This window comes from Malaclemys terrapin, chromosome 12, assembly GCF_027887155.1.
Source record: "Malaclemys terrapin pileata isolate rMalTer1 chromosome 12, rMalTer1.hap1, whole genome shotgun sequence".
NCBI lineage: Eukaryota > Metazoa > Chordata > Testudines > Emydidae > Malaclemys > Malaclemys terrapin.
The window spans coordinates 765941-784443 of NC_071516.1; the positions used below are offsets into that span (position 1 = coordinate 765941).

Below are 18503 nucleotides of genomic sequence, written 5' to 3' on the forward strand. Positions count from 1 at the left end.
TAATAAACCTCTGTTTTACTGGCTGGCTGAGAGTCACATCTGACTGCAAAGTGGGGGTGCAGAACCCTCTGGCTTCCCCAGGACCCCGCCTGGGCGGACTCGCTGTGGGAAGCGCACGGAGGGGCATATGCTGAATGCTCCAAGGTCAGACCCAGGATGGTGAAGCCGTGTGAGCTTCTTGCCCTGGAGACAGTCTGCTCACAGAGAGGAGACTTTCCCAGAGTCCTGTCTGGCTTCAGAGGGAGCCGTTCCAGAGCATCGCCCGGGGACTCCGTGACAGGAGGCTCCCAGCTGGGTCACTCTCCACAAGGAAAATCTCTGCAGGCCCCATCCTCCTCAGGCCTGAGTCGGGCTCGGGCGGGTGCGGCCCAGCTGCGGCCTGAGGGATTTTCCTGCCTTTCCCCCAGGGGCCCTAGGGTGAGCCGAGCTGTTCCCGCAGCCCCCCATCTCGGCTGATGGGTTTGAGCCTCACCCCGCAAGGTCCAGTCGCTTACACCTGTGCCAGGCCCTGGCCGACACAGGGCACTGCCAGGGGGCCGGGGGGTGGAGAGGAACGGGTCCAAGAGTTCATTACACGCCAGCCATGCACAGCCCCCAGGAACTATCCCTCCCCCTTTAAGGGCCGGGGGGACCGTTGGCAGCAGGTGTCCGACACCTGCAAGCCAAAGAGCCCATCCTTGTGTGCAGATGAGCCAGGATCGCTGCAGGAGTCGTGGTTTTCCACGCAGCTGAGAGCCATGGCAGCCCTCCCCAGCAGTGGGGCGATGGCAGAGAGCAGGCCAGTGCCGGCTGCACCTGGCAAGGAACCCTCCTCCCACTCCAAACACAGTCTGGGAACCCAGGGATGAGAAATGGGGCCGGTTGCTTCATCTCACACCACAGTCTGCAAGAGTGACGGGGAGGAAGTTACTAACCGAATGAAGAAAACTCTTCCTCCTTGAATCACTGCTCTGCACACACGCTGAGCTCATCCCATGGGAGCCCCCCGCCCCAGGAATCCCTTCCCAGCACTAAGCTCCAGGCACCTATAGACCCCCCAGGTGCTTTGCAAAGCAATGGCGGAGACGCTCCATACCGCAGACGCTTCCCCCAACCTGGGCACTTGCAAACTCCACAGCCCAGGGAGCAGCTGCGGGGAGGGCGGCAGGCTTGGGGGGCTGCTTCAAGGCTCCACCTGCAGCCGCAGGCCATGGGTACCTCAGCACATCAGGCCAATGGCCCTGGAACAATTTCTATAGTGCGGGTGGTGAGAGCCATTGAACCAAACTGTAAACCATGTGTGTGATGGAAACCACTTTGAGCCAGGGGGTGCACTCCCAGCACCCCTAGTTCCAGCATCTGGGCATCAGGCCCAGCGCCAGCTCCCTGGGCTCGAGTGCGGGGGCAGCAGAAGGGGGATTTTTTCCCTTCTCTTGCTCGCCCTCTGTGCTGGGAATCCGCCTACCCGGGACACAGAGCCCAGACAGCAAACGGGCTGTAAGGGGGGAGCCAAATTCCACAGTGAGACACTTCGGCCCCTGTCTGGTTTGCTGGGCACCCGGCTGGGAATCCTGCACACTGCCAGCCAGGATGGTGCCCGCCCCCAAGTCTTTACACGAGGTGCCCCGGGCCAGCAAGGATGGCAAAGCCTTTTGAGAAAAACGTTTCAAGACTTGGCCCAAACAGCCCAGGAATCTGCCCAGGGCGGTTCCATGGTTGGGCTATGCAGGCCAGACAAGATGGGCACAAGGGTCCCTCTTGGCTTTGCATCTCTGAAAACACAGGGAGGCTCCTCTCCCCTGAGAACGTGCCAGTCTGGAGCGGCCGCCCATGGTCCAGCGATGTAAAACTCCCAGCGGAGCCACCCCTGGCCCCTAGAAACCCCTCGGCTAGATGGACCTTTGGTCTGACCCAGTATGGCCATTCTTATGTTCTTAGCCCTTCTCCCAGGGCCCCAGATGGTCTCCTGCCCAGACTCACCTCCGGGGGGAATTCCATCCCCCTGCCCTCAGACCCCTGCGATTCTAGCTGGATCTGGGATTCTCCTCCCTGTCCCGCCCTGGCCTGTTGGGAACCCCGCTGGGAGCGGACAGACGCTCAGTGGCTGAACTGCTCCCGAGCGTTTCTGCAGCCTGGGGACCGTTGGCTGGGCAGAGCCACTTAGGGGCCCGTTGTGGCATCTGAAGGATGCGTTGGGGCAGGGCACTGGCTCTTCCAAATGCGCGAAGGCAGGTGCAGCCCATGCCCAGCCCCTGTGCACGTGAGCAATGCCCAGCCTACGCTCGCCTCTGGCCGGGGCAGCCTGACTCCGCTGGCATGGGCCCTGGCTCTGCAGGCCTCCCCACGCGGGGAGGGGGGTTCCCAGACAGGCCTGCGCGTTCCCCCAGCGGGGTCTGGCTGGCCCCGTGAGAGCGGGTCAATCACTGAGAGTCGGGAGTGGACACCAAGACACAGTGCAGCTGGCACAGAGCCCGAGGCTCCCGGGATCCTCCCCGGGCCAGCCGCTCCCACTGACTCACAGCCAGGCTAACACGGCTGCTGCTGGCATCAGCACCTGGGGATTTTCGGGTGACTCCTTGGAGCCAAACAAGAAGAGGCCAGGGCAGAGCAAGGGTAGGGAAACTTCGCCCCCTCTGTCTGGAGCTAGCGAGCCTCCATGGAGGGCGCTCGGGGAATTCCAGCACAAGCCCGGGGGCGCCTCCCGTCTGGCACACACCCAGCCTGCGCCGCAGGCCCAGCAAGCGAGGCCGCAGCCTCCAGGTGTGACGAAGTGGGACTGTTCTTAATGTGGTCTTTGAATGCTGAGTGGGGAGTGTTGGCTGGGAAGGTTGCAGGGGAGTGTTGCTGGGACTGTCTGCATTGGGTGTGGGAGACTTTCCTTCAGGGAGGATACCTGAGCACCTAACATGAAAACCCAGGAGCGGGGTGGAGGCCAGGTGACACCTCTGCCCGGGAAACTGGACAAGGGCTGGTGGAGGAGCTGGGGGGAGGCTGAGGGAGACGGCTGGAGGGAGTTTCAGTTTGGAGCTGGCTGGGGAAATGGAAGGGAGCCTAGATGGGGCTCTGGCCTCCCAAAGGGGCTCTGGCCCCCCCCTCCCCAAGGTGGACCTGGGTCTTGTTGTCTGTACCTGCAAGGCCTGACTTGGACTGTGTCCCTGTCGTCTAAATAAACATTCTGTGTTACTGGCTGGCTGAGAGTCATGGTGAATCGCAGGAATTGGGGGTGCAGGGCCTGGTCTCCCCCCCACACTCCGTGACACTAGGCCAGGCCAGACCCAGGTTCCAGCTCTGGTGCTGCACACCCCCAAACCAACAGAGCAGCTGTCTCTGCGCAGGGGAGACCCAGGCCGGCCTCAGAGCCAGAGCCTGGGAAGTGGTCAAGATAAGCAGGCAAATGAGTGCCAGGGAAGGGGATCTGGCCCGGGGGAAGGGGTGCAGGCAGGCGTTTCAGAGAGGGGGGCTGTAACTCGCCCGTCACCCACATACAGCACTGCGCCGTCCCCCATGTACCTGCACCTCGGGGCCAGAGCTCCAGAGGGGTCTAGGGAGAAACGCGCCTGCCCAAAGGAAGGTGAGGAGAGCCCTGCAGAGGCAGCCAGGGAGCAGAGGGCTGGATGCGGGGTGGGGAGAATCGCTGTTTCATCCCAAGAGCACCAGGGGCAGGAGAGAGGGAGGAGGGACCCTGCAAGCCCCTGCACGGACCTGCTCTCTCCTGGGGTTTGCAGTAGCCCAGAATCTTCCCAAGGCCCAAGTCACCAGAAAAGCAGCACAACTCCCCTTCCTGCAGTGCGTCAGCCTGGAGTCCAGCTCCCACCAGCCGAAAGGGGAAGGAGCCCAGCGTCAGCTGCCCACCAGCCTCTTACTCACAACCAGATCTTCCTGCCAGACACACATGTTGGGGAAGCCCCCTTCCACCAGCCATACAAGGGCCCCTGCTGCAGGAGGCTTCCTGCCCGCTGCTGCAGATACCCGGCTAGGGCCGATGGCTGGCACCTGCAGAGGGTAGCATCTCAGGAACCTCCTGATCTTACACACGAATGCTGAGCGAGCACCCCCAACCTCCCCCAGAGGTGCAGAGGGGAGGGGCCTGGGGATTTCCGGCAGGCTCTGCGGAGCAGAGTGGGTCACCTGGACAGGAGCATTACAACCTCCCCAGGCACAGGGGAGGCTGCACGCCCGCGGCCCGGGGGAACCCACTGGGGGTCAGAGGCAGGAGGCCAGCAGTTATCTGAGCCACAGGGATATCCTTCCCCCATGGCCAATCCCAGCATGCACAGACCAGAGGCAGCCCCTCGACTCTTAACAAGGGAGAACTGGAGGGGTGGGGTGAACTGTGTTCTGCTCTCTGAGCTACATGGGTCACATTCTCCAGCTTCTCTCCAGCACCAGTAGGGCTAGAGACTCTTTTAAAAGTGGTGTCACGGATCCACAGGGTCAGGGCTACGGCCCCAGCACTGGAACGGTCTCTAGGAGGAGCCTTTCAGTGGGCCAGACCCCTCGTCTTCCTCCAGGCGAGCCCCCCGTGAGCTCCAGCCGCAAGTCCCACGGAGACCCTGAGGGAGACGTGTACAGTCTTTGGGGACTAATGCCCCAGGCCCAGCATTGGCAGTGACACTCACACAGCGCTGTCCCACAGTCAGGTTCATTCATTAGCTGGCACATGGCCCAGGCAGGCCTGAGGGTAGCATAGAGAACTGAAGGGGAAAGCACAGTCCAGTCTGATTAGCCCAGCACCCAGCCAAACTGTAGGGAGTCCTTGGTTCAAACTCCGTCTCTCTCCGTCTGTCCACCCTCCTTGGTCAAAATCCGGTGTTCCCCCTCGACTGCTTCAGAGCCCACACGTAACCCCCCGCCCTTTGTTCTCCAGCTGGGGAAATGCTGCTCGGCTTCCTGGCGAGAAGGGGGGCCATCCATGGTCCTTGGGTGCCAGCTGTCAATGACCAGGGAATTGGATCTGCCATTGTGTTCACAAGAGCTCCATTGATATGGGACCTAAGACCCAGACAGCCGGGCGTCATTCACACCTGTGTCTTAGCCCGCCCTGAGAGCAAACCATCCCTTTCCACCCACTAGGTAACAATGCAGCACGTGGGGAAACCGGGGAACACACAATATTACAAAAAATCCTCACTTTGTCACAAATGGAAACTGAGATTTGCATGTAATCACCTGACTCCAGGAGCTGGGGCTTTAAGAAAACACCCAATACAGCAAGACTTGGAGACCCTGCCTTCAGTAAGTGAAAATCCAAGCCCAGGGAAGCCAAGAGAGGGGCCACACTTGCTCTCTCCCACTAATACAGAGGAGGTAGCTGTGTCACAGATTGAGGTGTCGGGGAAGAGGGCTGGAACAACCTCATTGCGCTGGAACTGATTAGTTCCTGGGAGCAGAAAGTAGAGCCAAGAGCTCAGAGGGGGCCTAGGAACAAAGCGGCAGAGCTGCTAACCAGACCAGGCAAACTCATTACCAGCAGCTCCTGCTGCAGAGGACGGGGTAGCAAAGGTCATGTTCGGAAAGGTGGGAATTGCAGGGAAAGTGGGACGGGGAAGGCTGTCAGGCAGCTGGAGAAGGGAGGGGATGAGAGCAAGGGGCCAGGGGCAGAGTCCTTCACGATCTCAGACCTCCATGGATGGGTACGGAGAAAGGGGGCGAACTGCTGCATTTCGGAGCCCTGGGGAGCCCATGCAGGAGGGAACCGCAGCATGAGAACAAGGGGGTGCACGGAAGGGGAACAGCACGGTGCAGAGCCTGAGCAGGGAGTCAGCATCTTGTGAGGATGACACAGCACAGAGTCCGGGACAGAGCAGCTCAGGTTGCCACACGAAAGCAAAATCTGAGGACAGGAAGCATCTGTAAAAGCAGGCAATGTGCTGACGGCAGGGACGCCACTCAACACCAGCCAGGGCTGTGTGGGGCTCGGGGTGCAGCCAGGCACCCGGACCCTGGGAACGGCAGGGCATGACTGTGACAAAGTGGGAATGTTCATAATGTTTTCTCTGAATACTGTGTGTGCCTCAGTTTCCCCTATGCAGTTCTTAAGTCAAGGTGGTGGGATAAGGGGGTGTAATTGTTGCAGAGCAAAGGGCCGCTGTGCATAGGTGGCCGGCACTCTGTCTCCTGGCAACTAATGGCCAGGGCCCTTCCCCCCTGCAAGGGGATAGCTAAAGGTGAACAAAGAGATCAGGTGACCTCCTGGCCCGGGGAAGAGACAAAGCCCAGAGGAGGAGGGGCTGGAGAGTGAGTCAGTTTGGGGCTGGCTGGGGACGTGGAGTGAGTGCAGAGGTGGGTGTCTGGCTCACTGCCCCCCAGAATGGACCCGGCGGAGGGGTCCTGTTCGCTGGACCTACAAGCTCAGTTTTAGACCGTGTTCGTGTCGTCTAATAAACCTCTGTTTTACTGGCTGGCTGAGAGTCACATCTGACTGCGAAGTGGGGGTGCAGGACCCTTTGGCTTCCCCAGGACCACGCCTGGGCGGACTCGCTGTGGGAAGCGCACGGAGGGGCAGAGGATGCTGAATGCTCCAAGGTCAGACCCAGGAGGTGAAGCCGTGTGAGCTTCTTGCCCTGAAGACGGTCTGCTCCGAGGGAGAGGAGGCTCCCCAGAGTCCAGACTGGCTTTGTGGGGAGCAGTTCCAGAGCATCGCCCGGGGACTCCGTGACAGTGACGTTCTGTACCCCCACGTTCATCCTTATAAAATGATTGTGTGGTATCCAGTGGAAAGTTTGTCATGTCGGGTGTCTTCGGAAGGCTCTGAGCACTGAGCATTGTTGTTATAGTGATGTTATAGTAACTGCTGTTACAGTAATGTTATCGGTTGTAGTTTCATGTATATAGTTATGAGGCTGAAAATCTGTCCTCATGGCTTAAAACAGGCGCAGGCAAAACGCTCCAAGAACAGAAGGGCAGTTCACACCTCATCAGGGCATGGATGGGACAAACCCAGCCCAGCCTCACCGGAACAAAGGACACTGGCCTAGGCAGCAACAAAGGATCTGTTGGACTCTCGAGTGAGTCACCCCCTTCCTGTGGTCAGTTTGGGACGGCGATGAGGTAATGCTCACCTGACTCTGAAGGGGGGGGAGGGGCAAAGCCAAGAGGGAAGAAAGAACATGATAAAAGGGAGAGACGTTTGCCAGGCTCTTCCTCGCTCTTCCACCTCCATCTACAGACATCACCACCAAGCGACTGAAGCGCTGATCAAAGGGGAGAGCCTGGCTGAAGGGCGACCAGCCAGCCTGTGGTGAGAGGCATCTACGTTTGTAAGGGCACTGAAAGTGTTAAGATCAGCTTAGAATGTGTTTTGCTTTTATTTCATTTGACCAAATCTGACTTGTTATGCTTTGACTTAGAATCACTTAAAACCTATCTTTGTAGTTAATAAATCTGTTTGTTTATTCTACCTGAAGCAGTGCGTTTGGTTTGAAGCACGTCAGAGACTCCCCTTGGGATAACAAGCCTGGTACAGATCAATCTCTTTGTTAAATTGATGAACTCATATAAGCTTGCAGCGTCCAGCTGGCATAACTGGGCACTGCAAGAAGGAGGTTCCTGGGTTGTGTCTGGGACCGGAGATAGTGGCTAGTGTCATTCGGTTGCACAATCCAATGAACAGCTGACATGCCAGAGGCTGTGCGTGAACAGCCCAGGAGTGGGATTCTCACAGCAGAGCAGGGTAAGGCTGGCTCCCAAAATCAAGGACTAGAGTGACCTAGCAGATCACCGGTCCAGATAACACCAGAGGGGAACGTCACACAGGGATGCCACCCAACGCCAGCTGGGTCTGCATGGGGCTTGGGGTGCAGCCAGGCTCCCACAGACAAGGCACCTGGGAGCCCACCTTAGCCAATGCGAGCACAAGCCAAGCACAAGCCAGGCAAAAGGGCAGCAACCCCCGCCTCCCCCTACCCCCAACAGCATGGCAAGCTGCATCAGCCAACCTGCTGGGCACAGACACTGGGCCACGGGGCATGCTTTCCCCCTGCCGCTGGGTGCAGCATGTTGAACTCATGCCCACGGGGACCCAAGGGCACACTAATTTTCATGGGGGCACTGGAGCAGAGCCCATCTGGGGGCAGCTCCTGCTGGCTCGGTCACAGAAAGGCTCATGCTGCAGGTCCTACACCTTCAAGGAAACACGCTGGGAGCAGAGGCCGGAAGCGGGTCAGGCACCAGCACCTTGGCTCCAATGTCCTCGGTTTAGGGCTCCAACCTACCAGCCCCCGCCCTGGTTCCCGGCTCATCCAGGGCAGGCTTAGAAGGGGTTTGCTGAAGGGGTGAGGGAGATCTGCTGGGATCCTTCAGTCCTTGTTACCCCTGTGACAGGCCCCCCCCCCCAGTGAGCCCCTCCCCCGCTGCCTCCATCGCACACCTCAGCACCCTCCGGTGCCAAGGGGCAGGGCCCCTGCTTGCCAGTGCAGAGCACAAGCCGTGGAGCTTTCGAGCAGACAGGTGCCCACGCTCCCTCCTGTGCTGGAGCAGCAAGGCCAAGGCGTTCACGCCACGCAGCACTGGCCTGAGGGGACCGGGAACCCTTGCCTGGTGGTGAGCAGCACAAGGCCAGAGCTCTGTGCCAGGGTGCAGGGAGCCAGGGCCAGCCATGGTCAGACACCCCAGGGAGGGCAGCGCCATGGCCTTGGCCTGTGGGTAAGTCCAGTGGATGGAGTACAGCAGGGTCAGCCCAAGGTGCCCACTGCAGCCACCCAACTGCCCCACACCCTTGATGCTCCTCACGATCCCTGACCCCTAAGAGGCCACGCCCCCTCCCCCGCTCTGGCAATCTGAGCCCAGGCTCTTCAGAGGGGCTTTGTCTCCACACTCCTCTGCGATAGCCTTGGGCAATTCCCCTCCCACAGCTGTGCCTCGGTTTCCTCATCTGTGGAGTGGGCTCAGTGACGCACCCGTCCCTGCAGGTGTGAGACGCTGCCCATCGGCCTGATCTGCTCTGGGCTGCCAGCAGGAATGGCGCAGCCTGCGCCGTGGTATTTCCCAGCCCGGGCCTGCCCCTTCTCCATCCCGCCTGCTCTGGAACCAGGAGTAAACTCTCACAGCGGGTGAAAGGGGCCCTGAGCCAACCCACCCATCCCCACAGCCAGGGGCTGACTCACTTCCAGCACCACCCTCAGACAAGGAAATTCCACCAAGCTTATCAGCGACAGGGCAAGATTCAGCAACCGCTCCCCTCCCACCAACCACGCTCCCCTGCCCCATGGCCCTGCTTAGATCCTGCAGCCCTCTTCTACTGCCACGTCCACACAGGGCTGGCTGTGCCGCGGGGCTCAGCACTGTTCGGCTGGGGCCAGCCCCCTGCCTGACCCTTTACAAAGCTGAGAGGGACCAGGTCTCCCCTCTCTGCAGCTGGTGCCAAGGGAGCGCCAAACACCCTTTTGTTTCGATAGCACTGCACCCCCCTGAGCCTGGCTAAGTGACACCCTGCAGGTGGCCATCTGCAACATGGTGTCCAGAGCGATGCTCCCGGCCTTACAGCTGCTGCAGGGTGGTCCCTCCTGGGGGGCTTTTCACATCAATTTCACACTGCAAGAGCTGGAGCAACCGCTCGGCAGAGCTAAGGGCTCCATTCCCCCTCCCCCCCAGAGACATGCCAAGCTGCCCCTCCCCTTGGGAGAGCACCTCTGAGGGCCAAGGCACTGAGCCTGGGGGCCAGGCTCTATTCTCTGCTGAGTCTGCCCCAAAGGGGCCAGGCACAAGCAGTGTGAAGAGGGGTCAGTGCTGTCAACGCTCCCCCTTGGGCACCAACACCGGAGACTCCGACTTGTTTCCCAGGGCCTGGTGGCCATTGCCAGGAGACCTAGAGGGGAGAAGGTCCCCAAGCCCCCTCAGCAGCTTGTTCTTTCCTGCATCACCCCTCCCGCCCCATCTTTGGGGACGAATGCAGCTCACTCAGTCCACTCTGCCATCAGTCCAGATGGCACGATCCACACACCGCAGGAGAGGGAGGGCGAGGACAGGGTGTCACAGACCCACAGGGTTGGTGTATGGCCCCAGCTTGGGAACGGTCTCTAGGACGAACCCCACTGATGTGCCAGACCCCTTAGGGGTCTCAATCTTCTTCCAGGGTAGGCCGTGCGGCTTACTGCCTCCTTAGACACCTCTGGGCTTGCAGCCCCCCATGAGCTCCGTCAGCGGGTCCCTGAGGGAGACTCGTACAGATGCCCCTGGCCCAGCCTTGGCAGTGACACTCACACAGCGCTGTCCCACAGTCGGGTTTATTCATTAGCTGGCACATGGCCCAGGCAGGCCTGAGGGTAGCACAGAGAACTGAAGGGTAAAGCACAGTCCAGTCTGGTTAGCCCAGTGCCCAGCCAAGCTGCAGGGACCGCTTGGTTCAAGCTCCATCTGTCTCTCCTTGGTCAGACCCAGCTGAGAGCCCTGACTCCATCCAGCAGCCAGCTCTCCCCACCTCCTCCCCAGTCCTCTGCTCTGGACCTGGAGACTGTTAGCTCCCTAGGCGAGGCGGAGAAGGCCACAGCCCTCGGGGCCTTGGTTGCTAGGTGTCAATGTCCTGGCAACTGGATTCGCCATTGTCTTCTCAGCCGCTCCACTGATATGGAGACCTCTGCCCAGACTAGGGACACTCACACCTCTGTCTCTTTGCCTGCCCTGAGGCATCAGGTCTAGACTACAAACTTATATGGGTATAACTGTCACTCAGGGATAATCCACCCCCCCGAGTCCCCTGGCATAGACAGTGCTTCTCCTGCCAACACAGCCACCGCCGCTACGGGAGGTGGATTACCTACTCCGGCGAGAGAAGCTCTCCTGTCAGCATAGTAGCGTCTTCACTTAAGTGCTACTGTGGTGCAGCTGTGCCAAGCCCTGAGAGCAACTGTCCTTTCCCACCCCACCGGGTAACAATGGAGAATACAGGGGAAACAGAGGCACGAATACAACTCCAAAATATTCCCACTTGGTCAAAAGGGGCAGGTGGTTTGATGCTCTCAGTCTAACCCAGGGGCCTGCGTCTCACACCGTTCCCACCTGCTAGAATATTAGCCAATAGAGTTACTGCATGGCCAGCAAGTCATCTCAAAGGGTACCGACAGCAGCTTCCTTCTAGACCCAGGGAGCAGCATTTCCAACAAGGAGCGTTAGCCTGACTGCTATGCAACAGATACAAAAGCCACTGGGCATATGGTGATATGGTAATGAGAGGAATTGGGGCTTCATGGAGAACAAATCTTGCCAGACAAAACTGATGTGTTGTATTTTTTAATCTAAAAGTACAAAAGCAGTGGAGGAAGGGAAACGGTAGATACAACATACATGGATTTCAACAAAACATTTGACACAATGGCTCAAATTCTCAGCTGCAAAATTAATTCAGACTGGCTTGGATACAAACAAGGCCATATGGACTAACAGTGGCTGTGAGCCCATCAGTAAACGGCCGAGAATCGAACCAGGGAGGCAGCGACTGGAAACCGCAGGGGTGTGCAGAGCCAGTCTTGCACTAACGATCAGCAAGGCGGCGTGCACACCACACTGTGCAGATTCTGGGAATGCCACCAAGGCCATTTGCAGGGGCCTAGAAATTTGAGAGCTGGGCAGAGAACTGTCACATGCCCCTTTGGGAGGGGCAGGGGAAGAGTTCGGAGCTGCACATCTCCACACCAGACATGAAGCTAACTAACATGGTTAAAAAGTCTAGAACAGACAAGGCACCTTGCCTTAAGCACATTCAACAGACGATTAAAATCTGCAGCAGCGCCAACATCACACCTTCAGCGGCTCTCAAACTTCTGTACTGGTGACCCCTTTCACACAGCAGGTCTCTGAGTGCCACCCCCCCCTTAAAAATTAAAAATACTTTTTTATATCTAACACCATTATAAACACTGGAGGCAAAGTGGGGTTTGGGGTCGAGGCTGACAGCTCGTGACCCCCCATGTAATAACCTCGTGACCCCGTTTGAGAACCCCTGCCTTAAATCCTAGTGTAGACGAGACCAGCATAGAGAGTGGATAGGGCTTGGTGCAGTGTATGCCACCTTCTGGGGAGATCCCCTCCAGATTCCTGACCAGGACTTTGGAAAGCAAAGACTTCAAGGTGGGGGGTGTTTGCTTTGGGCCCTGAGCAGGACTGCAAATCACGCAGGTGCGGAGTGGCCCAGCTGGTGCCAGGGGAGCTGCGCTGCTCAGCAGGGCAGACGCCCAGGCAGCAGGGATGTGCGGAACGAAGAGGACAGGGAGCTCCTTGGGCACTGCACGGCGCTCGCTCCCCTGGGCCCTGCAGCACACAGCCCAGCTCTCACTCACCTTGTTGTTTTTACTTATTTTTCAGTAATCTGCTGATTTCCCCCCTTTCCTGAGCTAACCAATGCTGATGAATCAGCAACCCCACGAGGGGCTGAATCCGGTGGGCTGGAGCAGCGGCTCCGAGGTCTCAGGTCCTGGGAAGGAAGCCACAAGAACAAAGTCTAGGGAAAAAAGCAGCCAGAAGAGCAGTTCCCTGTGTGGAAAGGGGCCGGGCCATGCTGCTGTTAGCACTTTTAACCCTGAGTGCCGCCTGAAAGGGTCTTGGCTTCCGGGCCAGCGAGAGGGACTGACCAGCCAGTCTCCCAGGCAGGTGGCTTACAGCACAGCCTGGCACCCACAGCCATTCCCATACCGTGCTGCAGCATGGCTGGTGTCGAAGCACAGGGGCAAGGTTACGTGTAGGCAGGCCGGTCAGAGCACACGCACCAGGGGCCCTCGCTCACTTCCTTGGTCCCTGGGTGCTGTCTGCTCCTGCCTTCAGCCTCAGTAGTTAAGGCCCGGGAGTCACATTTTGGGGCTCCCTGAGCACCTCTTTTGTTGCATCTTTCCTCCTCAAATACTTTCACGGTTACAGTCCGTAGTGCAGCTCCGTAGGTCCTGCTGGGCAGTTCTCAACCCTGAGCTCCTACTCCGTCCTCCTCAAGTGGGGAACTCCTGCAACACAGCACCTACCTCATGCGTGCCATCCTATGCCACAGCCTCACTGGCCAGGGGAAGAGGTGGCAGCTAGGGCATTCCCTGTCTTTGCACCAGCCCCATGCACACAAATCCCAGATGAGTGCAATTACATCATGTGGGCACAATCTCTCTGAAGCTGTAGGAGACGGCCCTTGGGCATGATTCACAGCAGGGGCACCGAGAAACAGTGCCCAAGATGGGGGGGCCCGGCTTGCTCACCGAGCAGTATAGGAACAATCCCTGGGAAGCAGTCCTGGCATGCCCTTCTGGGAGGTGGTCTCTGCTGCTGGGAAGGGGCCGAGTGGTGAAGCAGCTGAGTGAAGCAATGTGGTGTGAGGAAAAACCCATTTCCTGGAGCAATGGTTGTTTTGCTCAACATTTAAAAAAAAATGTGCTGATGCAACCGCCCTCTTCCCAGGTGGAATATAAATATAAGCCTTGTTTATGTAGCTGCAGGGCATTAATCCACTTCTCCTTAATCAGGGTTTTTCTGTTGTTGTTTTAAAAACGAGGAACAAACATCACTGGTTACAACACTCATAGCCTAGTGAGCAGTCAGTGACAACTCACGCAGCTCAGAGTGTTAGAGGAACCACACTGCACTCAGCACTATTCTGAGACTGGGTCAGAGCCAGATTACACCACGGGGACTGTGATGAACTGGGACTGTTCTTAATGTGGTCTGTGAATGCTGAGTGGGGAGTTTGGCTGGGACAGTCTGCATTGGGGGATGGGAGACTGGCCTTGAGGGAAAATACCTGAGCATGTAACATGAGAACCCAGGAAGGGGGTAGGAGCCAGGTGACACCTCTGCCCAGGAAACTGGACAAAGGCTGGGGGAGGAGCCGGAGGAGGCTGGGTGAGAGAGGCTGGAGGGAGTTGGAGTTTTTGAGGAGCTGGCTGGTAATGGAGGGGAGCCCGGACGGGGCTCTGACCCCTCCAACGGGGCTGTGGTGCCCTTGGGACCCCAAGATGGACCTAACTGAGGGGGTCCTGTTTTCTGTGCCTGCAAGACCTGTCTTGGACTGTGTTCCTGTCATCTAAATAAACCTTCTGCTTTACTGGCTGGCTGAGAGTCATGGTGAATCGCAGGAAACCGGGGGTGCAGGGCCTTGTGTCCCCCCACACTCCGTGACAGGTATGCTACTGGGGTAGTTTCAGCCTCTCCATTTATAAAGCCACCTCGCTTGTCAGCACAGCTGTCAGCCTCTGCTCACTGAAGCCGAGATTCAGAGTTGAAGGCCAGATGGGACCATGAGATTGTCTCGTCTGACCTGCTGTATCCCACAGGCCAGAGAACCTCCTTACCCCTGTACTGGACCAGTAACTTGTGTATGTCTAAAGCATCTGCCATTGGCTCCAGTTTGGATCTGAAGACATCAAGAGATGGAGAACCCACCACTTTCCTTGGAAATCTGTCCCATGGTTAATCACCTGCATGTTAAACATGTTTCTTATTTCTCATCTGAATTTGTCAGGCTCTAACTTCCAGCCATTGGTTCTTGTTCTGCCTTTCCCCACTATGTCCTGAAGAGCTCGTTAACCCATCTTTGCTCTGTGAAGTACTTATAGCCATGATCAAGTTCTCCCTTGATCTTCTTGATAAGCTAAACAGATTGAGCTCTTTAAGTCTCTCACTTTAAGGCACGTTTCCCAGCTCTCAAATAATTTTGGGGGCCCAGGTCTGGAACAGCAGGGGGTATTGAAGATCATGAGGGAGGTGCATTAGCAGAGCTGGGGAAAGGCAGGGACAGGAGGCTGAACTATGCCTGGCTTGAAAATGCCATTAGTTTACCTGCAAGCACACAACATTTTAGAAGGGGGCCAGGCCCCCATGTCCAGCCAAGCCATGGCCTTTAGGTTGGTGGAGGGTAAGGGTCTCTAAATCACACCAAGGGCCAAAGGAGATGGGGAGCAAAAGGTGACTTAGAGAAGCCTATGGGGTGGACTACAGGAATAAGTCCCTCCGGCCTGTTCCACCAGCTGGGGGATACCAAAATACGGCCTGCTCCTACCATCTCCCTTCCAGCCCTGGGACATCCCCTCCACCCGGGGAATCCCCAACTGACCCCTTAAAGCAGCTGGGCAGAGGGCCATGAAAGAGGAACTAAATTAGTTTGCATCATTTGATGTCCAGTTCCCCGCCCAGGGAGCAGTTCATGCTCCTGTTCCACCCCAATCTAATCTCCAGCTCCAAGCTGTCACCCACCGGCTGCAGGAAGACTGAGCTGGTGTTGTGCTCCAGGCTCTAGGGACATACTGTGGTTTGAGGACTGTCAGGACAGAGCTGTGAGATTGTACGCCTATTACACAGAGCATTCATTGCAAGGGGCAGTCACCTGTCAAGGGAGCCCCTCACATCCCACCCCAGAGAGGCTGCTTTCGCCACCACAGGCAGGACACACTGTTTCAGAGTAGCAGCCGTGTTAGTCTGTATCCGCAAAAAGAACAGGAGTACTTGTGGCACCTTAGAGATGCATCCGAAGAAGTGGGCTGTAGCCCACGAAAGCTTATACTCTAATAAATTCGTTAGTCTCTAAGGTGCCACAAGTCCTCCTGTTCTTTTTGAGGACACACTGTGTTGTTATGGTGATGTCACAGGTCTGAGGGCTGCTTTATAGAAAAGAAAGGCAGATGAGATCCCTGCTCCCCAGGGACCTCCAGCAAGACTGAGCTCTCAGTGCCATGGGATTCACAGAGTAATGTGCAGGGCCTGATCCAATCACTCGTGCCTCATTCCAGCCCAGAAATTACTTTCAGCTCAGCTGTCCCATAGAGATCGATGGGGGCATAAACCTTTCAGTGATGTATTTAATTAGCCTGAATAAAAGCCAGATAAGAGATGCAAATGTAATTTGCTGATGGCACAGTGGAAGTTACTCTTCTGCCCTCTGGTGGGCACTTGGCATCTGCCAAGAAACAGGCTGGCTTCCCCACCCGTCTGGGCTGATTCATAGGCTTACTGCCCCAGCCAAAGAGCTCCAGGCAGCGGAGCAGCTACAGCACAAAGCCAGGACTTACTCCCATCATGCTCTTCGGTAAACTGACTGCTGCCCCCATCAGAAGGGCAACGTTGGCCTCTCACAGGGACAGTGCAACGGGGACCAGTCTGAGTGCGCTTCCCTCCATGGAGTAGGAGCACAGAAGAGAGAAAGCCCCAAGTAGGGAGTGAAGTGAACAAGGAGCACCCCCCCCACCACACACACACACACACACACACACAATGTTTTACTAGAGCCTATGGGACCACAGCAGACCCATGCATCACTCACTCAAGTAACTGTGAGAAGCTCTCTGAAGTCTTAATGCCAGTTAACAAGACCATGAGATCAACATGCTGTCAAAAGAGAAGCCAGCAGAAGAACTCAGTCCAGGTTACCCTTCTGCCTGCAGAAGAGCTCAGTCCAGGTTATCCTTCTGCCTGCAGAATTCAGTACCAGCTGAATGGAAGCCAAGAAGCCAGAAGAAATAGCTAACAGTGTCATTCTCTGGTGGGTAACAGTGGACCAGACCCTTGTATAGATGAGTACCTCCTGTTCAGGAAGCCCACATGGGTAGAAGACTGTGGGGAAGTTCAGGGTAAATGGCTTCCAGTCCCATAACCCCCCCATGCTTAGCTGGAATAATGAATGATGACACATCTGAAAGCCGGTTTCCCTCTCATCAACCTGCCCAGGCCCAAATCCCAGATTGCTTCCCCTCGAACATAGGCACAAAGGTAGGAAATCACCTGGGCCAATGATGCCATCAGCTGTGTGCACTCCAGTACCGCAGAGATGAGTGCAGCATGCTGGCCAAGACGGACCAACTGATCTCACTTAGAGGTTTCCATAGCACCCATCAGCATCATAGTTCGGATGTCGGACAAATGCAGAATGTGAACACAGGTCCTGGCCAGCAAGCAGGGAGAAACAATTCTATGTGTTAAATGTGATTATATTTGCCTCATTGGCGATTTTGTATGTTCAGTTACTGACCAGGAATCTAAACAGATTAGGTTGCCTTCCCCATTCCGTTCCAACACATCCGGAACACGTGTTATCACCAGCCTAAGGCATCACCAACTAGTCCAGTGATTCTCAAACTTTTGTACTGGTGACCCCTTTCACATAGCAAGCCTCTGAGTGTGACCCCCCCTTATAAATTCAAAACACTTTTTATATATTTAACCCCATTCTAAATGCTGGAGGCAAAGTGGGATTTGGGGTGGGGGCTGACAGCTCGTGACCCCCCATGTAATAACCTCACAGCCCCCTGAGGGGTCCTGACTCCCAGTTTGAGAACCCCTGAACTAGTCCTTCAACCCTCCCCTCCCTCTGCCCTCTTGTGGGTGGAAAGAAACGACTTCCTCTTTAGATCACTACACCAGAGATTCCCTCCGCCCCAAGGGATGCAGAGCTGAGCCCTGGTTACTACCCTGCGTGTTGGGAAACAGCCTGGGTCTAAACTCAATTTAAACACTGCTCCACCTCAAACAGGTCGCAGTTAGCTCCCTCCCGCGCACCGGAAATGTAGTTTAAACAGGATTTAGCCTCATTCACACTGGCTAGTCAGCCCACGCTAGACACCATCTGACCCGTTCCCCGGCAGGATAATACCCCGGACGCGGCTAACCCCGGCGGCTGTATGGCTCACCCGACAACAGCCATGAAGCTGGGACCGGCCAACTCGTTTCACCTCAGACCGCAGCAGTCCCGAAGGGGCGAACACGTGGCCAGAAAGCAGGTTCCAGACACCTGCTTGCCCCTGTGTCCCCCACTCCAGCCACTCCTGATTCCCACCCGCCCACGGGCCGCTTCTTCAGGAGAGAACAAGCAGGTCTCTCCCTCGGCATTCACACACACACCCACCCGCGCGCACACACACACCCACCCGCCCGCCCGCCCGCGCGCGCACACCCACCCACCCGCGCGCACACACACACCCACCCACGCGCGCGCGCACACAAAGATAGACACAGACACACCCACGCACGTGCACACACACACACAGAGACACCCACGCGCGCGCACACACACAGACACACACAAAGATAGACACAGACACACAGAGAAAAACACAGAGACACGCGCACAGAGACACACACACCCACCCACGCGCGCGCACACACCCACACCCACGCGCGCACTTACAGCCGCTGCTGATCTGACCCACTGAGCACCAGCCGCCGCCGCTCCCGGGACCGACTCCTCGGGCGCTGAGCCCGGGCGGAGCCGCGACTCCGGCGGGTCCCGTCCCATCCCCCCCCCGGGCAGTTCGCAGCGGGGGCATCAGGCGGCGGCGCCGGGCTCTGCCGCTGCTGGAGGGGGCGGGGCCCGGTCAGCGCGAGCAAGGAGCCGCCGCAGCCACGTGACCGGCGTGACCCCAACGTTCAGGGTCCGGCCATCACCATCCCCGCACGTCGTGACGTCCTGTGCGTGCGACTTCACAAACGCGCACTCTGATGCTTCCGCTGGGGAAATATAGTCCCAGGGGAGGCCTACTCTTGGCGCGGGTGCTCGGAGCTCCGGGACAGGAGGCGGTTCGGTGCCGGGGACGCGGGGCGCCCCAATCGGAGGGTGTGGCCGTGGGAGA

The 18503-nt window shown here is 57.5% G+C and overlaps 1 long non-coding RNA gene across 1 annotated transcript; it reads right to left on the minus strand.

Moving 5' to 3' along the window:
- Nucleotides 1–11192: 11192 nt before the first annotated feature.
- On the minus strand, nt 11193–18286 carry LOC128845859 (uncharacterized). The gene is made up of 2 exons (XR_008446745.1): nt 18062–18286; nt 11193–16819 (listed from the first exon to the last, which is right to left on the minus strand). It is a non-coding gene; the product is annotated as an uncharacterized LOC128845859 (long non-coding RNA).
- Nucleotides 18287–18503: the final 217 nt, after the last annotated feature.